This window comes from Polistes fuscatus, unplaced genomic scaffold (assembly GCF_010416935.1).
Source record: "Polistes fuscatus isolate 324 unplaced genomic scaffold, CU_Pfus_HIC Scaffold7, whole genome shotgun sequence".
Classification (NCBI taxonomy): Eukaryota; Metazoa; Arthropoda; class Insecta; order Hymenoptera; family Vespidae; genus Polistes; species Polistes fuscatus.
The window spans coordinates 4,754,914-4,777,149 of NW_025113151.1; the positions used below are offsets into that span (position 1 = coordinate 4,754,914).

Here is a 22,236-nt window from a genome sequence, read left to right on the forward strand (position 1 = left end):
TACAAGTATTCCGATGAAAATTAATTGCTGCATTTGTTTTAAATGCTTTTCGAACTTATCAAACTTTAAATTTAATCGTATGCTGGAATCATCATGTTAGGTAAATTGAATTTATTTACAATTGCTAGCAAATGAAATAATTATTAAATCTAGGAACCTTTGAAAAATTGATTTAAAATCATTATTATACTCGAATTTTTATTCATTAAAAAAAACTTATATATATCATCAAATAAAAAAAGAAATAAATAAAATGATGCAACGTTCGTGTAAAAATAAATTTCGAATATATGAACTAATTAAGATAATTGGATTCGGAATGTGTGTGGTAATTGTTTCATTCATCCCATATACTTGTGTATACATATGTATAGATGAAGATATAAATTGATGGACAGATAGATAGATAGATAGATAGATAAATAGATAGGGAGAGAAAGAGAGAGAGGAAGACAGTAGAGATTCGAGTTTGTATATAGTCATGCCTCAAAACCGCAGTTTCGGGGGCCGGGTAAACGCGAGAGGCCGCGGATCGATTTCGCGAGTTGAGGAGGGCAAGCTCGTTGGTACGGTTTCCTCGATGTATATATATATATATATGTACATGTGTGTGTATATTTCGTGTGCTTCACTTCCTCTCTTTTCTACTTCCGGTTAATTTTACTTTCGCGCCGAAAATTTACCCAACGTCCGTCGTCACAACTCCTTTCCACTCTGTTGCGTATATTTTCTATTTTAGTTATTTATATTTATTAATCGAGAAAGGTTTCTCGAAACTTTTCTTATCACTAAAGTGTACTTACTATCGCTGTATCGTTTATGTAACTGTTTTATTCTTTTTCTTTTTTCTTTCAACGATCGGGAATGAAAGTAAAAGACTAAAAACGCGATTTCAAGAATCCGATAAGAGATCTTAAAGCACATACGAAAAAATTTATCGAATCTAAAGTAAACGCGAAGTGTTCATTCGTCTAAAACGGTAAGGTTAACGTTGTTTAATTTTAAATGATTACGGATCAAATCAAATTATATCCTTCGCGAAAAATTGGGCACTTTATTTTTTACCTACGAGAATAAATTTAAAAAAAAAATAATAACGCGTTCGCTTAGGCAACAGGATTATTTGCACTTTCGTTATGTTTGTTGTCTTAATAAAAGCACGAAAGAAAGAAGAGTCGATTTTCGAATGAAGGAGGGTTAGAGGAAAAATACCAAAAGCGATTCGTAAGATGCTCTTACTATCTCTATCTCGCTCTTTATTTCATAAAGAATATGATCAAGAATAATAAGAAGTAAAGAGAAGTGAAGAGAAGAGAAAATCGCTAGTCAGAGTTTATTTGAGTTATTACGGTACATCCGATTACTGCTCCAATTTACGAATGTTCCTGGCATGTCATTTAAAAGACGACGACGAGAACGAATCTCTGTCGTCGTCTTTTCTATGCATTAAGAATCTTTCACGAATAAATTCACGAAGAAAACTGTCTTTCTATATCTTTCTCATTTTCTATTTCTCATTTTCTATTTCTCATTTTCTCTTTCTCAGTTTCTTTTTCTCTCCCTCTCTCTGTCTCTCTGTCTCTCTCTCTCTGTCTCTCTCTCTCTCTCTCTCTCTCTCTCTCTGGCATATCAGACTCTTTTTTTCCGGCTTTTTGAAAGGGTGGCCTAGCATGGAATTCGTTCCACTACGTGGACGATACGACCCGAGTTTGGCCTCTTTTCTTCTTTCCTTCGTTTCCATATCGTTGCATCCGGTGCATCGAGAAAAAAAAAAGATATGTCAACCTAGGGGCCTATATATCTGCGTTTATGTGTATATATATATAATGCATGTATATATATAATATTATAATGCATGTGCTTACATATATTATATATGCATATATATAATGCATATATATATAAAATTATAAATTGTTGTTAATAATACAAAATTAATTATAAAATGTACGTATGTATGTAGTTGCCATTATATTCGTAATAATGTAACTGATATTTTATAATGATAGTTTATATTATTCTTTGTTTTATATTAAGGTTTAGATAGATAACACCATTTTAGTGGAAATTTTTGTTCATTATATATATTTTTAATGTTTTATTATAATATTTAATATTTTCAATTTTGAATATAATATAATTATTTCATTGGACAAATAGTTACCTTTTATATTTTTTATCAAAATTAAATTAAGAGTTATCATAAAAAATTGGTAACAATTCTCTCTTATCTTTAATGCAAGTTAATCTAGTGAACTCCGACACGCGTACGTGATGACGATTATCAACACGTTTTACTGTCTACTTTCTTTAATGAACATAAAATAACGGGAACAATTATATTTCGGTCTCGAATAAAATTGCAAGAAATTATCTTATTCATTATGTATATATATATATAAAGATCATTAAGTGTCTCTATGAAGAAAAAGACAGAGAAAAGAGAAAAGAAAGAGAGAGAGCTATTTGTGATCTCATCGAATTTCAGAATCCTCGGACTTCCTTTAATCGTTTGAATTTAACGAACGTGTAAAAAGGGTCATACTATGATTACTGACCTGAATCAAACGCCTACGATTTCATCTTCCTTTTGCGTTAGACATAGAAATCGAAATTGATCAAAATCATGCGAGCAGATATCTACAAAGAACAAAATAAAGATAGGAAAAATTGTTTTTTCTAAATAAACACACGCATTCGTTAATTATTTTTTTCAGTTATATTTATTCAATTTGTCAATGAAATATTTTTAATTGTATTATATAACTTTTCATTTAAAAAAAATTGTTCATAAAATTGTAAAAATTTTCATTTCGATTCTATAATCGTTCATATTTCCTATTTCAATTTCCATTTCGTATTTTTCTTTTTTCTAATATCGATTCGTAAATTTGTTCGTAAAATTGTTTAATATTATTTATCTTTGTAATTTATACTATCGTAAAAGTTAGGATATCTTTTTAAGATTGCCGTCTATTGATTTTCGAGTCGTATTCGAAACGTTTAAAGCGCTTTTACGACGATTTGAAAGGCTACTATGTACGTGCGTATGCGTACGAGTCCTTCGCCTTCACCTTTAAAATCGATTAGAAAAATGAAGTCAGAGAATACTTGCCGTGTGTCCTATATAACCAGTACTGTTTACTAACGTAGTATACATAGGTGTAAGAGTAAGAGTAAAAGAAAGAGAGATAGAGAGAGAGAGAGAGAGAGAGAGAGATAATACACAAGCGCACGCGACAATAAGACGCTCACGCGTGATATGGTCGCATGCGATCGTTCCTGATCGTTCGTGCGTGGAGTTTCCTATGCTTTCATATTCAACATACTTAAGAACATAGGTATACACACACATATATACACATGTAAATATAGTAACTATATTCTAACTTTATCGTTTTCTCTATTTCTCGGATGAAGTAATAGAATCGTCAGAAAATTAACATCTTTCTCATGTATTCTAAACATTTTTCTTTTATCTGTATTTTTTATTTTTATTTTTGTTTGTATTTTTTTATACAATATTATAAACAGCGCGCGTGTGTTTGATACATCAGATTAAGTTTTATCAACAAATTTAGATCGACAAGAAAATGAGGAACATATTTTAAAAATGTTCGATATAATATTATAATTTTTAATTTTTCAATTGATCGTGAATTTTATTTCCAACGAACAATTTTCATTTAAGATTTTTTATTTATTTTATATAGAAGAATACGATCCACAAGTTTTTGATAATTATTTATTTTTGATGGAAATTCGAAAACTAAGTTCTCGTAGGTATCATTAATTTCTCGTTAGAAATGAATTTGTCTACTTCGAGGATTTTACATTAGAGAGATATCATACCATTTTCCTAGTTGGGAGGTATTCGTTATTCATAAGGTTTGAATCTGTCTGCGTTAGCGAATTAGACGACGCTTATTGGATTTTCTAGCGGTGGTGTCATTCCACTCGGATTTTAACCCTCCACCCACGATTTTCGTTGAAAGAAGAAAACGATGTCGTTTGGATGGTAGTAGTAAGCGCTCTATATGCATGTATCTACAGAAACGAAAAATCTTTCTATCTCTGTCTCTTACTCTGTCTGTCTGTCTATTCGTCTGTCTGTGTTTTCTGTTCTGTTTGTTTGTCTGTTTGTCTCAGCGTCTCTCTTTTTTTTCTCCCAGACGACGATGCAGCATTCGATGTAGCATTCGACGCGAATCGCAAAAGTAAGCAAATGTTAAAGCGGTCGATTCGCTTTTATTCGTCCCATATTTGTGAAAAAGAGAAGAAAACATAGAAAGAGAGAGGGAGAGAGAGAGAGAGAGGTAAATATATAATTTTTCTAAAAAAATATCTCAATGGATTAAAAATATAGTTGAATTTTTACTGGAAACTCACGTGTTTTCACTCACTTGCGATTTCTTTGCATTTCAACAAAAAAAATTAAAGAAACAAACAAAAAAAGAAAACAAAAAAAAGAAATAGGAATAATATAATATATTTATTAGTAAATCCTTTTTTATAAGGGTGCATCATCTTTTTTATTTGGTATTTTATTTTTAACGGTAGATATTCGCGATCATTCTTTGTAATAAATTATCGGTTTTTCTTATTTGTCATTTTGTAGAATTAATTTATTTTATTTATTTTAATTGCGCATTCGTTCGTTTAAAATTTGGTATTTTTTTTTCTATGTCTTTTTTCTTTATTATTTATTTTACAATTAGAGTTTATTTTCTTCTTCTTTTTTTTCTTCTTTTTCGAATAGTGGAAACATTGTATTTCGAATGATCGTGTGGCCAACTAATTTTAAACTTCGTTCATTTATATCTTTCATAAAAAAATGTTTAAAGTTTTTAGGGAACAACTACAGAAAAAGTTGGACTTTTCTGAAAAAGTCGTTGAAACGATAAGTGAAAAACGCGATCGGGGTGAAATGAAAGTTTGAAGTAAGTTGACTTTTCCTTATTTTATTGTTTACCTTCTTTCTTTTTTTTCACGAGAGGAAAGAGATTTGTCTTTTACTTCTCAACACTTTTCTCCGCTCTATATTTTTCTTTAAAAAACCTTATCTCGATTTGTTTACCGTGTAGAAGATAACGCCGTCTCTATGTCTATAATGTTCTCTATCTACGTACATTAGTTATCTAATCTATATTTTTGGTCAATATTTGTCTACTTAATATCTATGTATGCACATCTATTTCTTCTTTAGATTTCTCTATTAATATTTTAATGTTCTATCATTAATACTATCGTACGTGTCTTTGTGTATAAACTACTTCGTATGTGTATTGTAGATATTATTTTTGTTTCTTACTTATTTTTTTCTGATTTTCTTTTCGCACTTCTCCTCTATGTGTGTGCACTACTCCGTGCATTACTCACGTGAACTACAAATTTTATTTTTAATTTATATTTTTCTTTTTTTAATCTTTTCAAATCTATATTGTATTTTTCATTTATATTCATTTCTTTATCTGTTATTCGTTTAAAAATAATTTATTTTAATTTTATATTTATTTTTCTTTATCTCTCTCTCTCTATTTCGTATTCTTTTTTATTTCTTTTAAGAATTGTAAAATTTTCTTTCATTCTTCGTGTCTTTTCACCGATTTTTGTTGTTCCGTCAACTCTTCGAGATTTCTTCTCGGAGGTAAGGAGAAAATTTTGGTTAGGTATGATTTTCAAACTCCTACGCATACCAAGGAATATAAATCGTTTTTATTTTATAAATGCACGGACGCATAGACATTTATACGCGCTGACATGCATCTCGAAAGTCAACGGCCTCCTGGGCTATTTACTGTTTACTCAAATGATTTGCGAAATGAGAGCATATTTCTTTTTACTCTTTGTCTCTCTCTCTCTCTCTCTCTCATCCGAAAATATACTTGATGCACGATGAAAAAGCCATTGTCCGAAAAATCATTAAGAGAAATATCTATAACGTAATAGTTCAATAATCTAGATAACAAAACAAAAAAATAACATACGGAAGCAAAGATAATTAATTAATAAAAAATTAGTAAATCTAATATTTATACATCGTCAATCCTATTGAAAATAGTTCATCTCTAACGCATTGCTAACGATATTTTAACAATGCCATCTTACGTAATCGTAACATCCCATCCATTATCATTTGAGATTAGAAACGATTAGAGTATTTGCAACAGCAAAGAATACTAATGCTCCCGTTTCGTCAACATTTTTTCTTTGAAACACTTTAAAAAGCAAACGAGCAGTAATAGTAGTAGTAGTAGTAGTAGTAGTAGTAGTAGTAGTAGTAGTAGTAGTAGTAGTAGTAGTAGTAGTATCAGTTTAGTATCGTAGTAGAATAGTCGAGAAGTTTAACTTCTTATGTGAGAGGAACTCAAGTTTGAGAGTTTCTCGTGAGTTCTTCGGGTTCCTCGAATAGTCGAGAAGTTTAACTTCTTATGAGAGAGAACTCAAGTTGAGAGTTTCTCGTGAGTTCTTCGGGTTCCTCGAGTTTCTGCAGTCCTATACATAGACACACACACATATATACATATATATATATATATATATATATATAATAAATACACTGGATCTAAGCTGTCCTAACTTAGAGTTGGAGTTTCATTGCTCGTAATTAATCGAAGCGTTTAAATATAGATTAATTTTTCATTTTCAACGAATCACATCCTCCTCGTACTCTTATTCTCCTCTCCCCCTTTCTCTTCCACCCCACCCTACTACCACTTCTTCATCCTCATCCATTTCGAGTAGTTACTAACTATAACTCGTAGCACGTAGAAGTAACTTTTAAAAGGAACTTCTCAACACTGTCGGTCGGTGTTGCACTTCTCGAGATAAGGAAGGAGAAAAGAGGAAAAAGAGGAAAGAAGGAGATAGAGGAGGAGGAGGAGGAAGAGGATATAGCAAGAAAGCGAGAAAACCTGCTCGACGCGTTCTCTCCGAGAGTTCTTCTAAATATATATGAATAACGATATATAAGTCGTCGATGAGCGATGCCATGCTGCTTTAATCCAGACGAGACAAGCGCATGCTTTCTTTTTTTTTCTTTCTTTTTTTTTTACGAAGTTCTCGATACGCTACTATGTATAGGTAACCTCCCTTTTTCTATTTCTACTTGCGTGCAGGTACTTATTTATTTAGATATACGTATAATTTCCTCAGATAAATATATATATGAATATATTAATAAATGTTAGATTAGTCAAAAAGTTATTTCCGAAAATTTTTTCTATTATTTATAAATATAAATTTATATATATATATATATTATATTATTATAATATATATAATATATATATATATATATATATATACCTAATGTTATTTATTAATAGATGGATTAATAAATAAATTAATATTAATATAATTTAAGATTCAATAGATGAATAAATATTAGATTATTCTTTTGTAATGGTAAATAAAAAACGAAATTACTTTCCGAACAACCTATTATCTAGTAATATATAGTTTTGAATTAATATATATTTATATAACTGTCCGTATTTGTGTATATGTGTGTTTTTGTCTATACGTGTTTGTCTTTCTTTTTTCGTGTCTGTCTTTTTGTCTTTCTCTACTTTTCTGGATGAGTTTTGCGTGCATGTTTCTCTGTGTATATGTGAAAAGGATGAAATAAAATCTATGCGTATCTTCAACGATCGACTTCTCGATATAAAATTAGTTCTCCTCTTTGGTAGATCGTAAATTATCGGCTTAGTCCTACGTATATCCGAGCAACACGGATTTCCAAGGACTTTATGCGTTTCCACGTTAAACGAAGGTGCTACCTCGCGTACGCGAAAGATCTCTCTTTTTCCACTGTGATTTTCCTACTCCTATCTATGCATATACATGTATCACATGTATGGTGTATACATATTTACAATTAGATATATTATCGATGGCATTAACGAGAGAAACAACATTTTTATTATAACGTTGTATCGTATAAAATTATTCGCTTTTAAATGACAAGCCTTTTTTTATTATCTACTCATTATTGTAAGTGTCTATAAAATAGTTCGAGACTTGTTTTGAATATTTAATAAAAACCACAGAAGATTCTTAAGAAATATTTTACCATTACTATATTTTTCTCACGTTTCTTAATTATTCGTTATTTTATTAATAATCAATACCGTTTTTCGACAAAAATTTTGGTCTCTCTTACTTTCTTTTTCTTATGAGATTGTAAAATGAAAGATAGAGAAGGTTCAATTTTGTTTTGGTTTCTTTTTACGCGAACAGCTATCAGGAAGTAAATAAAAATCAGCTCGTTCGAATTCGGAGTAGTCGAAGTACAACCGCCTGTGGTGTCCCATGAGAAAAATGAAGTAAACGAGAAAGATAAAAGGAAGTAAGGAAGGAAAAAAAAAGAAAGAAAGAAAGAGAAAGAGAGAGAGAAAGAGAGAGAAAGAGAGAGAAAGAAAGAGAGAGAGAAGGATAATACGAAGGAAGGGAGAAACGCGGTCGTTCCTATCGTAAATCATCGACGAAAATACAATAATGCAGGAGAAGAGGCGAGCTCGCGCCATAAACCAAATCACATCGGTTGACCCCGCTTGACCTCCTCTGCCTCTCCTTTTGTGCGACACATTTTCTCCCTTTTACGCGTTTTATTTCTCTTTCTCTTTCTTCCTTCCTTTCTTTCCTTCTTCTCTTCCATTCTTTCTTTTGTACGCCTATCTTTTTTTATTTTGTACCTCCCACTACTGTGCTCTTTTATTTCTTTCTTTCGTCGTCCTTCTTTCCAGAAGAATGATCTCCGGATTCTTCACATTTTTCATGAATATCATCATTCATAACTCTTTTTTCTTTTTCTATGAAAAATCTACGAAAGTATTAGGCACGTGTCAATTAGTGGTTGATTGTACTTTTATATTATTTATTTTCTATTTACTTCTTCTCCAAAGAAAGATTTCTTCTTTCTTTATTTTTTTTGTTTTTCGTCTTAAAAATTCTTCTTCATAGAAATAATAATCATCGGGATACACGTCAATTATTATACTTTAATAAATAATCGTAAAAATCGTTAAAACCTTTTCCCGGACATGTGCATGCGCAATTATATGTTACAAGTTTTGATATCCACCGCGTAGGACGATAGAAAAATTAATTCATTAACGTTAATTAGCGAGAGAAAATGTAGCTTTGAAATATTTCTATCATTTCACGTTGTGGTCAGTATGTTTATAGATATGTTGCAATGCTGAAATTGACCTATACGGTGTGCCAATGGCCTTCTCGGATATTAAACTCGCCTGATCTTGGATAATCTTTTAAACATCCTTTTCGGTCTCTTGGTTAACACCCACGACAGTAGAGATATGCTTATGCGTGTTAGGTGTATAAGTAGGTGCATGGATTCGAAATGCAAATCGATTAGGCGGAGGCGATTTGCATATACGCCAATAAACATTTTTATTGCATTTATTATTCGTAAAATATCCTTCGATTTTACGTATTTTTTAAATTCCAAATTTTTTATTGACTTTTAAAATCATTCTTTAACAATTTTTTATAATTTTTTTAATAAGCATAATTTTATCGATCGATCAAAGATTTAAATAATTTATCTTAATTATCGATATATTGTGTATGCATCGAATTAGTAGAAATGGTAACAATCTATGGTAACAAATATATGGTAACAAACAAATGGTACAAATGGTAACTTTGATCGAAAGAAATTAGAATCTGAAAACGATCGAGGCGTGACGATGAAAAATCGGAAGGTGACGTGATTCTCGAATCATGCATCGTCTCGAATAATACGACGCTTACTTAATGCCAGGGTGAAAGTCATTGAACGACACACAAAGTAGTTTGACCGATCGATGCACTTATCGAATGCATTTATCGTCCATTATATTATCTCGCTTTAGATTATTTTTCGACAATGTTATGGGGCCGCATTATTCCCGAGTTAGAGGGAAAAATTTATTCATAAGAGGTTTGGATACTTATTTCTTACTTTTTATCGTGATCACAGTGTTATCGATTTATTCACAATACGTGATGGAATTTGTTTAAAATAATTCATATATATTAATAACTAATTTTACTATCTATTTAAATGCAATATCTTGACCACGATTGGTATGTCATTTTACTAAAATATACTAATTGCATAAAAATATATTTGTTTTTTATTTATTTAAATTAACTTTAAAATTAGCCACAATCTAATCATTAATTTAAATCAAATTATATTTGAAAGAAATCAAATATATTATCAAAAAATAGAGTACTATCAAACAGGAAGTATTAAATCAAGAGATAGAAATGTTTTCTAATAAAACAAAAAAAACAAAAAACAGAAAAATTCTTTCAATCCTGCTCGGCAGGTTCAAATTATTCCAGATTTCCACGAGGCACTTATCTTACGATTACTTCTTTTCTTGTTGCATTAATCCAACGGATGATCGTCCTCTTAGGATCAAGAGCATACTCATTGGTTTCTCGATGCAGCTGCTTCTGTTTCTTCTTTCTTCTTACATTTTGTTGCTTGCACCGATTTCTTTTTCTTCTTATCCTTCTTCTTTTTCCTTAACTTGAATCTTTTTATTATTCTTTCGTTCCGTCGTTCAGAGCAAGCACTGTACATACAAACATACATATATACATTGATACATAGATAAATAAATATATATATAAATAAATACAAAGATATACAGAGAAAGAGAAGGACTACTGCGTTCCGTAACTAGCAGCAGCAGTAGCTGAGTAAAAGAGGAGGTAAACTAGTTGTCCAAGCGACACGGCATTCCGACACCCGTGGCATTAAAGTCCCCACCGATATTCACGTTGTCGTTACGGCAATAACTTCAACGCAACGACAAGAAACACTAAGAGAACACGAGAAAGAAAGAAAAAGAAAAATAACAAGAAAAGCAACTGAAATAGGTAACACGATGCGTTACAATCATGTCTTTTAAAGTCTCTGCCTTTTAAACTCCGGAAGTATCAACGACGTGCTATGTTTGAACTCGTTTTCTTATTATCGTAAATCGTTTAACCTGAAAAGTCCCTAGAAAATTAATTCAAATTATTTCTTTTCCTTTTTTTTCTTTTTTAACGAAAATAATGTTTAGAAAATAATTATTGTACGTCATCGTATTCGAATTAGTTTATATCTATATATATATATATTATGCAACAGAATGATCTTGTTTGTTATAATTTAGTTAAAAATCGTTTTGAACCGGTATGATTTAATTAGACAGATTTCTCATATCGATTTCTTAGTGAAAATTAATGGATAAATCGTGACGACGCTATCGAGTCCTGAATCTGAGTTTCATTTCTTTCGAGATCGCTATTTAATTTCATTTATCATTTCATTTTCACGATTGTATCGGTGTTTTTAATATTTATGCGCACTCCAGTAAAAAAGAAAGAATATTTTTTAATAACAAATGAAAAGAAAATCTATTCGTTTTAAATGAGATTGTTTTTTTATTTTTTTGTTTTTTATTTCAAGTCCTTTAATTAAAACATTAAATGTTAAATGAAATAATTGCAAGTAGGTATATATACATACATATGTACGGGTACGTTAAATCGTTAATGAATATGTTTTCATTTTCCAACGACATATATTTAAGGATTAATAAATAAAGATGAGCGTGTTTAGAGTGATTAGAAATTCCCTCCCTTTTCCTTATCGAGATAACGGATTTACAAGGACTCACGTACGCGGTTAGTTAGTTTCCTCTCGCTATAAAGACAAATGTATAACTTCCTAAGCCGGTTAACGTGTAATTGCGCTTCGGATAGGTAATTGCATCGTGGTAAGCGAGAAGCACGCTAATCGATTTGATCGACGCTTTCCTGCGAGTTCTTGCCTGAGATCCTTTTGTTATTTTCACGGCTTCTATACATATATGTACCTATATACATATATACATATATACAAAATTTGTTATAAATAAATAAATTTAATAATTTATTTTTAAAATACATAATTTATTAATTTTTTGAAATATATTAAATAGGGTTTTTACTTTTTATATGAAATATACATATACAGTTTTATATAATTTAAAATATTATTCTAAGTACAAATATATTAATAAATACGTTTTTATATACCAACAACAATAATTTGACATAATGTTAATAATCATCCTTTTGCGTTATGGTTTTCGTTCGAATGCTAATGATACGGGCTCTTTGCTTATTTTATCGATCGTAAATAACAACAGCATGATCTTTTGACGTGGGATAATCTATCGTACTATTAGTTACAATAAATCTAATTGTATTCTAAATTTGTACACGTATGATGAAACATACGTAAGATTAAAACATCACTTTTAATTGAACAATAACATAAAAGTATAATTTCTTCATTGTTACAAATAACAAAACGAGAGACGATTAAAATTAATTCTAAATTTATATTAAAATGTATCGTTGTTAAATAATATACGTATTATTCAATACGGATTATAAATAAAAATAATTTCAAGGACTATTTAAAGAAAAAAATAATTCCACATGTGTCATAGAAACAATTTTTAGCAAATGAGTATATTTTGTAACATGAATAAAACGTTTATCGATATGAAAAACTAAAGATTAAGAAATATTATAAAGACTCATTGTCTAACTGATGTATTATAATTTGTAAGTAACTTTGAAGTACATATGATAGCTAGTTAAACTTGTATGTGTGTATATATGTTTGTGTGTATACCTATAGATTAACGTTTAAAAGCTTCTTCAGAGAGATGGTTCAGTATAGACGAAGAAAAAGAAGAAGAAGAAGAAGAAGAAGAAGAAAAAACGATAAAGAAAAGAAAAACTTCTTTGATTTTAAGAGGAGCTACTCGGTTCAGTGAACATTCGAAGAGGCACGAAGCGTGTCCAGAGGCTATTAAAGACCATCTACCTGACCCTAAAACAATACTACGAGAGTCCTGAAGCAGGTGCAACGGGCCAACCTTTCCACGTGGCTCTTTCTTCTTTATTTATTTATTTATTTATTTATTTCTTTCTTTCTTTTTTTCTTCTTCTTCTTCTTCTTCTTCTTCTACTCTCACGAATCAACTACGTAACGGAGTATCGGAATAAGACCTTTGATCCTCGCACTTTGTTCCGAACGATCGGATCGATCGGTTCGTTCTAGACGAGAATTAATTCAATTAAGGGATTAATTAGCGCGACTCCCTGTCACTTCCCAGACGGCTTCAATTTACATTCGGTGAACATTAGTATCTCTTTGATCGGATATTAACGATAGTACTTTAGTCAGACTTTTATAAAGTCAATCCATTTTTGTTTTGTTTCGTTTCGTTTCTTTATCGTTCACTTTAGTTTTAATATTTTTATTACGACAGAATAATAATTTGATTTATTTCATTTATATCGTAATAATGATAATAAGTATTTATTAGTGATGTATTTTATAACTTCTTGCATTTGATTTTATGTTCATTGACGTTTAAATTCGAATAAATCGTTTAAAATGTTTCGAATGAGTCATCCTGTGTTCTTCGAAAGATCATCGATCAATTCGTAACACATAAAAAACAAAAGAAAAAAGTAACGGAAAAAAGAGAATGGATCATTCGTAAGGGTTCAAGGTATCGATTAAATTTCCTCGAAAGGACAAGGAAATACTATAGTGGCACGTTCGCATTCCACGAGGTGCACTTCCGTAAAGGGATTGGATCGTGGCAGTCCGGAGGGGGATTTCCGGTGTGCGTATGCGCAATGAAGCTTTTTATGCGGGCGGACAGAACGTGCCACGGGGCATTCGAGTCATCTTTTCTCATTCAAGCGGAAAGAGAATGAGAGAGAAAGAAAGAAAGAAAGAAAGAAAGAAATAAAGTAAAAAGATCAAGAAAAAAGAAGGAAGATAAAGATAAAGATAGTGGGAGTTACCGGAGAGAGAAACAAACCGCAGAATCTTCTTCCAAGTATCAGACGCGAACTGCTTGCTCCCGGCAAATTCTCATTCTTCATTAGAAAATATGAATTTGAAAATCTAACTATCTTGGAATATAATTTAAAAAAAATTCTTTTCTCTCTCAACGTTTTATGTATTATTATTATTTGAAATTATTTTCATATATCTTCATGTTTTTGATTGGAATTTTTACTTATTAGGCGTATCGTTTTTTTTTTATTTATCCCAGAGATATTCGTTTCCAAATAAAAGAAACAATAAAAAACAAATAAAAAACAAATAAAAAATCAAATAAAAACTCAATCGATTGATTTTTCTATTTATTAAGTTTCAAACTTGTAGTTATCCTGAGTGGAATTTCTATTTCTTTATTTCTTCATTTCATTCAATCTTATTGAAGAGAAAATAAAACAACCAGAGGCAATACGCGATCGTATTGTCCAAATCGAATAAAAAAATCGGTAACACGTAATTATATCGTAGCTAGCACAAAAGAGCATTGTAAGCGTTAGCCAGATCGTTCCGCGTACGTGAACCACACTGGAAAGTCTCCATGGCAAGTCGGCATTGATAGTAACATACAGATAGAAAGATACTTTTATCAAGATAATGGCTATCTGAAAGGAGAATCGTTGTTTTCTTTAAAGGAAATCGATCTCTCTTTCGGTATTTTTTATACAACATATTAAATAGTATAATATAAAAAATATATATTTTAGATTGTTATAGGAATGTAATTTTTCGAAAAAAAAAGTCGAATTTGATTTTTCATTGCGGATGTGCGATGGCAAAGAAATAAAAACCTACTTGACCAACACTCGAAACACAGCGAGTGTTTTAAATTCGCGTCCGAAGTATCTGTCACCATAATATAAAATGATTTTGTGGTTTAGGATAAAGTTGGGTATCTCTCTCGGTGAACGTGATTAATACAGAATTTCCGTAAGAAAAAAAAGAAAATTACTTTACGAAAAAGGGTAATGTTTTATATATAACGCGTTTAGTTACCTGAGTATTTTTTATTAGTTCTTTAGTTCTGGTTATAAAGGTGTTATCTTACATTGTCCACGTGTTATATAGCCCTGATCGTAGAAGTATCGAATGTTGCACGGCATAAGGGTAACGTTAAATAGGACCAAATTACATAAAACGTTCTTTTTCCTTGTCCTTCTCACTCCTTCTACAGATATAATATTTCTTTTTATTTTACTTGTTTTTTCACTTTTTGTTTTTCTTTTCTTAATTTTTTTATTCTTTAGCTCGCGTATTCTCGTTTTTCGTAGAATTTATTTTTCATTTTTTTCATTTCGATGTTTTTTCTTTTATTTTCTTTTTTGGTTTTTTTTTTAATTTTATTCAAGACACACGAGACACTACCTCGAGAATAGTCGTGCGTTTCAAGCTTCATTTTCCGACTCATTGAATACTTCAAGAGGTATAGGATATATTTTCGTATATTTTTATTTCATCTTGGTCTTTTGTTAATACGATCCGATCTGTTTTTAATTCGATAGGGTAAATTAATAGTGTGGGATGATGTACGTGTGGGTGATGATGTATTTTTTTCTTTTTTTTTTTCTTTACGGCTGTCGACGTATTAAGTTTGACGTACAATATTTCAATGATCAAGTTAATTATTATTTGATTGATATTTTGTTTTAATTTTCGAATAATAATTTTATTTATTATTCGATCTGATAGATATGTTTTTGTCCAGTCTTCATTTTGTTTTTTTAGGTAAACGTAGATGAGAAGAATTTACAAAGTTTATTAGAAACAAGCAGTTGGAATCGCTTTTATTTCTTTTTTTTCTTCATCGTTTGAAATCCCTATTATCTGCTTCATATATTTCGATTGGAGAATGGTTGAACGCTCACGAGGTGAGGGTGGGAGGAAGGGAGGGAGATGAAATAATCGTATAAGGTAGAGAGAATCTACAAGCCGTAGATGGTTCGCAGCCGAGTAACAGTAGCAGCACTAGCACCAGTACCAGCAATAGCAACAGCATCTTTACTCTGGTTCGGTCTAGCTAAGTAAAAACTAGGATAGGCTTAGATGGTTCACCACCAGTGGTGCTACGAGATAACAGTTTGAAATAGAATCTAACGAAAATAACACGTACAAGTATTTGAATTTCTAATGATTTCTATTTGTTCACATTTGTTTATCTTGTTTCTTTTATTATATTTTACTATTTCATTGCAATTAAATCTATCGAATTATTTATAATTTTTTCAAACTTTTTCTTCTTTCGTTTTTATTTATTTTTTTTATCCTATCATTATAATTCAAAATCTCGTGAATACTTGTAATTTTTTAAAAATAATTTTTTCTTCCATCTAATTGGTAAGAAAATTATTTCGAAGAATTTGAATAGACGAAAAGTCGTTGAAAAAATTTTATATATACGTATTTTTGTGTGTTCGGATTATTATTTATTTATTAAAAAAATTTTTTTTTTAAGAAAAAAGATGCGAACGTATAAGATCAATTATAAAATCTTCTTCCTCGTTCTATGATATTTCTTAAGAGCACGATTCCAACGGATGTTCTATGCATGGATAGGAAAGATGAGTGCAAGAAATCCAAGGTTGCTGGCGACTTTAATGATCCAGTTTCTTCAATGTTGCATATGTCGATCTATGTGAGTGAGTATATGTATCCGTGTGTGTCTTTAATTCAACATTATGCATTCGTTCATCTGGCCATGTTACGTCAAAGATCGCACTCTCCTTGTGTGTTCTAAATCTCATCAAGAGAATGCTTGCAAGAACTTTTATTTTTCTTTCGCGAGTATCATCAAACGATACAAATGCATTTGATACAATTGCATCGTAAGAGATACAAAGAAAAAGGAAAATACTTTCTTTGCTTCGTCCATTCAATTCATTGAATTATAATTTCATGTATATAATTATTAATTTATAAAAATTTACTGTTACTATATTATTTGTGATCCACAATTTCTAAACAAATATAATTTCCAATTTTGTTATTCAACGTGGAGGTAGGATATCCTCTAATAGAAACTATTGCATTATAATAATAATACAAAAAATTATGATTGAAAGGACACACACGCACACGCATTGGCATACACCTATCGATTATAATCGAAACAATTTACAAATAGCAATTTGAAAGAGAAGGAACGAAATTTCTTGGAGCTAATGACACACCTGAGGTATATACGTTATAAGCATGTAATTAAAGGTATTACACACAAATATCGAGAGTATATCCATTGGGGATCTTAGCTACTGTTATTGGTCGATCCCTTAAAAGGGAATATTAAAAAAGCAACCCTGGTATTTTCTCCCCCCCTCCACCTTTTCCCCATCTATCTCTCTTTCTCTCTCACTCTCTTTTTTTTTCTTTCTCTCCTCTGAATTCGATGCAGCTACGGATAATTAAAATCGAATCCCAATAAGCGTAATTTAATGTAATTGTACCGTCGAGAGAATGAGAGATAGAGAGATAGAGAGATAGATAGATAGATAGATGGAGAGAGAGAGAAAGAGAGAGAGAGAGAGAGAGAGATCATGATGAAACGAATGCGGGAGAGATTTAATAGAATTATTCACGGGCCACTTAGCTTCTTACCGTCCGCTTCGTCCGCTCGGTCGGACGAGCGAACCCAAGGTCGTACTTGCTTCGGCTTAATGATCTAATTTCTTTGCTCGAAATATGATTCACCATTATGCATTCACTCTATCTCTCTATCTTTTTCTACCCTTCTCTACCTTTCTCTCTTTAATTCCAAGTGTTCGTTTATATAATCCTCTCTTTTTCTTTTTCTATCATCTTCTCTCTCTCTCTCTTTCTCTCCCTCGCTCTCTCTCTCTATTTCTGACTGTCTCTGTCTCTTTCTGTTTCTCATTCTTGCTCCCTGAGATCGCGTAAATACTACTTGGAAAGATTTACCCAAGCACGTACCCAAGCATACACATATACATGCATGTTTATGTGCGTTCATATGAGAAGTTCTCATTCGGGTTCTTTTGCTAACTCGAACAAAGAACTAAGTGTTCGTTATAGGTTAGTTCCTGTTATCGTTATCGATACGTAAAAATCGATACAAACCCGTTAGGGTTGCTGACTGACTGACTGGACAAATCTTTATTCCGATTTGTTCTTGCATACGTAATATTACTTTAAGTTGATTCGTATATATAATGGTTGTTGATTCGGTTAAAAATCCTTCATCTGACTCAACTTACAGCAAGTGTAGATATATTTTTTTTCTTTTTAAGATCGAAAGAATTCCTATCCGCGTTTGTATCCTGTAAAGTAGATGCATGATTTCATTAGAAACATTTTAGATATTTAATAGGATTATGTTGGTTATTCATCAAAAGATTAGATCATTTTATTGCGGTATTATTTGTAATATAAATATTGAATAAATTTGAATTAGTTTTGATCGTGCATTCAATGTTGATTAGAATATTTCTGAGGGCCGTAATTTTCAGAAATTTATTAAGGTACAGAATCTTGTATAAAATATTCATCAAAAAATTTATATGCGTGTTGAAAATATAGACAAAAAATATTTTATCGCAAAAGAATAAAATTGAAATTAATTAGGGTTAAAAGATCTTGTATAGAATATTTGAAAAATTCATATTTATGTGTTGAAAAAGGAAAAAAAGAAGAAATATTTTATCACAAAAGCATAAAATTGAAATCGATTAGGGTTCAGTATCTTTCACGAAGATTCCGAAAAGGATAATGTCAGATTGGAATCTGTTGTTAACGTGAGATAAAAATGCTTCTTTCTGCGTACCGATTCGACGTTCCTCGAAGATAAAGAATGAAAGAGAGAAAGGCAAAGAAGATGCTGTTGGTTGGAGAACGGGTTGTCGAGGACGGTAGCCGAATCTGATCCCGGTGGAATGGATGAAGAGAGGGAGAGAAGAAGGAAGGAAGAAAAGGGTGTATATATATATATATTTTTTTTTCTTGTATATGTGTGTGTGTGTGTGTGTGTGTATCGGTGAGAAGGAACAAAAAAGACTATCCGTTAACTGCCGGTCCAAGTTCTCTTTCGAGAGTGTCACTGGACCACGGTTAACGTTTTTACTCCACCTTGTGTCTTCATTTTGTCAGCAGCGTGTCCTCGTTACTCGAGTGTCCCAGTACGGATCCCCAAGTTGTGTTGCGAAATCCGAGAACGGATTTTTCGTAAGGTTCACAAGTTGGTAATACGATCCTTGCGTTATAACATCACTTCGATTTATCCTTCTTTTCTTTACTCTTTCTTTTTTCTGCTTTTTTTATTAACAAAATCTAAGTAGCTCTATTTCAAAAAAATATTACAAAAGATATTCATTAGTACAGATTTTGAGGAGAAATTTTTTTTTATATATTATATTTAAAAGCATAGAAATTTGTATACAATATTAAAAATTTAATTTTCTCATATATGTTGTATTATGTTAATTAATAGAATATGAAAATGAAACAAATAATATTATATTTTTGTAGATATTATAGAAAGAAGGTTCGTATATGTTCAAATTCGTATAACTTTATTTACAATTAGATACACGTGGCGCGTTTCTAAATGAAATAAATAATATTATACAAGAACTAAAATACTAAAAGGGGAATGTCAGGTTGGAAACTGGACTGTTATCGAATATCGATTAATCGAATTTAGTATTTAAGTATTCTTCCCTGACATTTTCACGCTCGACTCACGATCGTTACGTGAATGCATGAGTTTGAAAAATAAAGGATTGTAGAATAACGAGACACGTAGACATATCAACATATGCATTAGAATCGAACTCTCTTTTTCTCTCTATCTCTTTTTAACTTTGGATTACGATTCGTAAGTCCGTTTTCTACGGTGTGTAAAGTCCATATAACTCGTTGCATTCCGTAGGGCGCGCCGCTTCCGGCACGTTTGTCCTCCAAGTAGCCTTGCCTACTCTCTTTCTCTCTTTTTCTCTTTCTCCCTCTTTCTCTTTCTTTTCTCTTTTTCTATTTTTTTCTTTTTATCTCTCCCTCTCTCTCTCTTTTTCTTTCTCTCTCTTGCCCCCTGCATCGCAAAGCACGCCCTTGAGAAATTTACTCGAGTCGTTTTATTAACGTAACGCCGTTTATTGCACTCTTTCTAGTGTGTCACGTTCGTTCACCTTTCCATTCGACCGAATGACGCACCACCCTGTCCTACGTTCGTATGTATACCTGTCTATCTGCGTGTGTGCAGCGTTTGTAGTTCAGTACGCTTTACGTTTTTTTTAACAATTTCTATGGTAATGATATTAAATAGAAGAAGAAAAAGAAAAAAAAAAGAAAGAAATATTAAAATGATCTATAACCCGTGAATGCAACTTTAAATATCGTAATAAAAATGTAATTACATCTATTCTCTCCCCCCGTTTACTGTAAGCGGTACTTTATTTACGCGATTTTGCTTTTATACGAATTTCATATACATATATAAAATAAGATTTTTAAATAATAAATACTTTTACTACGCGCGCATATATTTCTGCCGGTCATATTTCAATTGCATTCGATTGATAACAGTGGCATTATATCAAGATATATTCAAGAAAAGTAGCGGGAATATTTTTCATTTCGTATATACGTGGTAACTACAATAATTTTATGGATTTAGACGATTTTACATAAATGCACGAAACAATGATTTCGATATTCCGAGGAACCGATTTTTCGTGTAAATCGGAATATAGATGTAATTTCAAAGACGAGTCGCATTTATTTGTATATTTGTAAAAAAACAAAAAAACAAAAAGTAAAATAAAAAAAGAGAAAAGTTAAATAAATTCTTAACTCGAAAACAATAATTAATTAAATAAATTCATTTCGAAGTTTAAGAACGATAAGAAATAATGTAATATAACTGAAACCGATTTCTGTAAGAAATTCGCAAACAAAATGTTTGTCCGTCGATTAATACGATATGCCGCGACGATCATTATAGTATATATTTCTCAGTAATTAGATTTAGTAATCGGCATATTAAAAGAGATTTCTTGAAAAAGAGAATCCCGTCGTCGTATCGTAAGAACTCGCAAGTAACGCGGATATGTGTGTGTGTGTGTGTATTGCGAGAAAGAAAGAGAGAGTCCGGTTTGTCGTTAGGGCTATATTTGCGTTATAAATCGAGTGAGTATGCTGATAATCGAATTTCAAGCTCGCTTAATTAATAACTCGAACGACACAAAACCAACACATGTAAGCGAATCAAACTATAGTCGATACGACGGTATAATTGCAAGCGTATCTACTCGGTATTATTTTTTATTTCTTATTTTTTTCTTCTTCTTTTTTTTTGCAATTTTGTCCATTCTTTATTTTATTTTTTTCATTTCCTTTTTTTTTCCTTTTTTGCTTTAGTATACGCGAGATCAAAAAACCAGAATATAATATATAAACTCAAGATTTTTATTAGTCAGGTTGGTGGGGTAGTACCCAAAATGAAAAGAGAAGAAGGAATAATCAAGATTCCAATCGTGATTTTTGCGATATTCAATGAGTATAAAAGAAGATAATGAGAGAAAGAGAAAGAATGAGAGTCGATTTTAATATTAAAAACCGAATGAAAGAATGAAAGAGTTAATAAATAAAAAGAAAGGTATAAGGGATCGTAGGGTTTACTCTTGGCAAAATTCAGTACCTTGCCATTCGAGGATGAGGAGGAAAAGAAGTAAACGGGGAAAAAGGTGGGAAGTAAAGGAAAGGTAGGGTGGTGTGGGGTGGAGTAGATGTAGAAGGGGTCTTTTCGGTTGGAATAAAAAAGTAAAAGAAAAGGACAAGGCTGCCTGGAGGACACGCGTACAGGAAATGCTTGTGGCCCTTTGGAATGCGATTCAACGATAGAAATTATATATATGTGTGTGTATATACAGACAAACGAAATCCATTCTAATGCAATGCATATATACATGCACGAGTCGAAAGTGGGGGGTGTGGGGGGGTGTATGGGGAGAGCCCTTCGTGCGATTAGACGTGGCTTGGTCGAACGAAGAACGGTAGGTACAAGTGTAGGATCAGAGGGATGAGGGTTGAGGGGAAATAGGAAGACCAATAAGAAAAAGAAGAAGGCTTCTCTTCTTTTCTTTCTCTTTCTATCTCCCTTTTTTTCTTTCTTTCTTTCTTTCTTTCTTTCTTTCTTTCTTTCTCCATCTTCTTGAAGAGACGTGACATGCCTCTCAATGCGAATTTCTAAGCCACTCCGACGACGGCTTCGCGAGTTCCCGCTTCTTCAACTTCTTATTCTTATTCTTCTTTTCAAGATTGCCGCAAATTTTTTTCGTTTATTTTTGTTTTGTATTTTGTATTTTTTGTTT

General features: G+C 31.5%; 1 protein-coding gene across 2 annotated transcripts in view; it reads left to right on the forward strand.

The window, feature by feature from the left end:
* LOC122524492 (signal transducer and activator of transcription B-like) overlaps nucleotides 1-22,236 on the forward strand; it is a 66,564-nt gene that overhangs the window by 1,350 nt on the left and 42,978 nt on the right. The window lies entirely within an intron of this gene.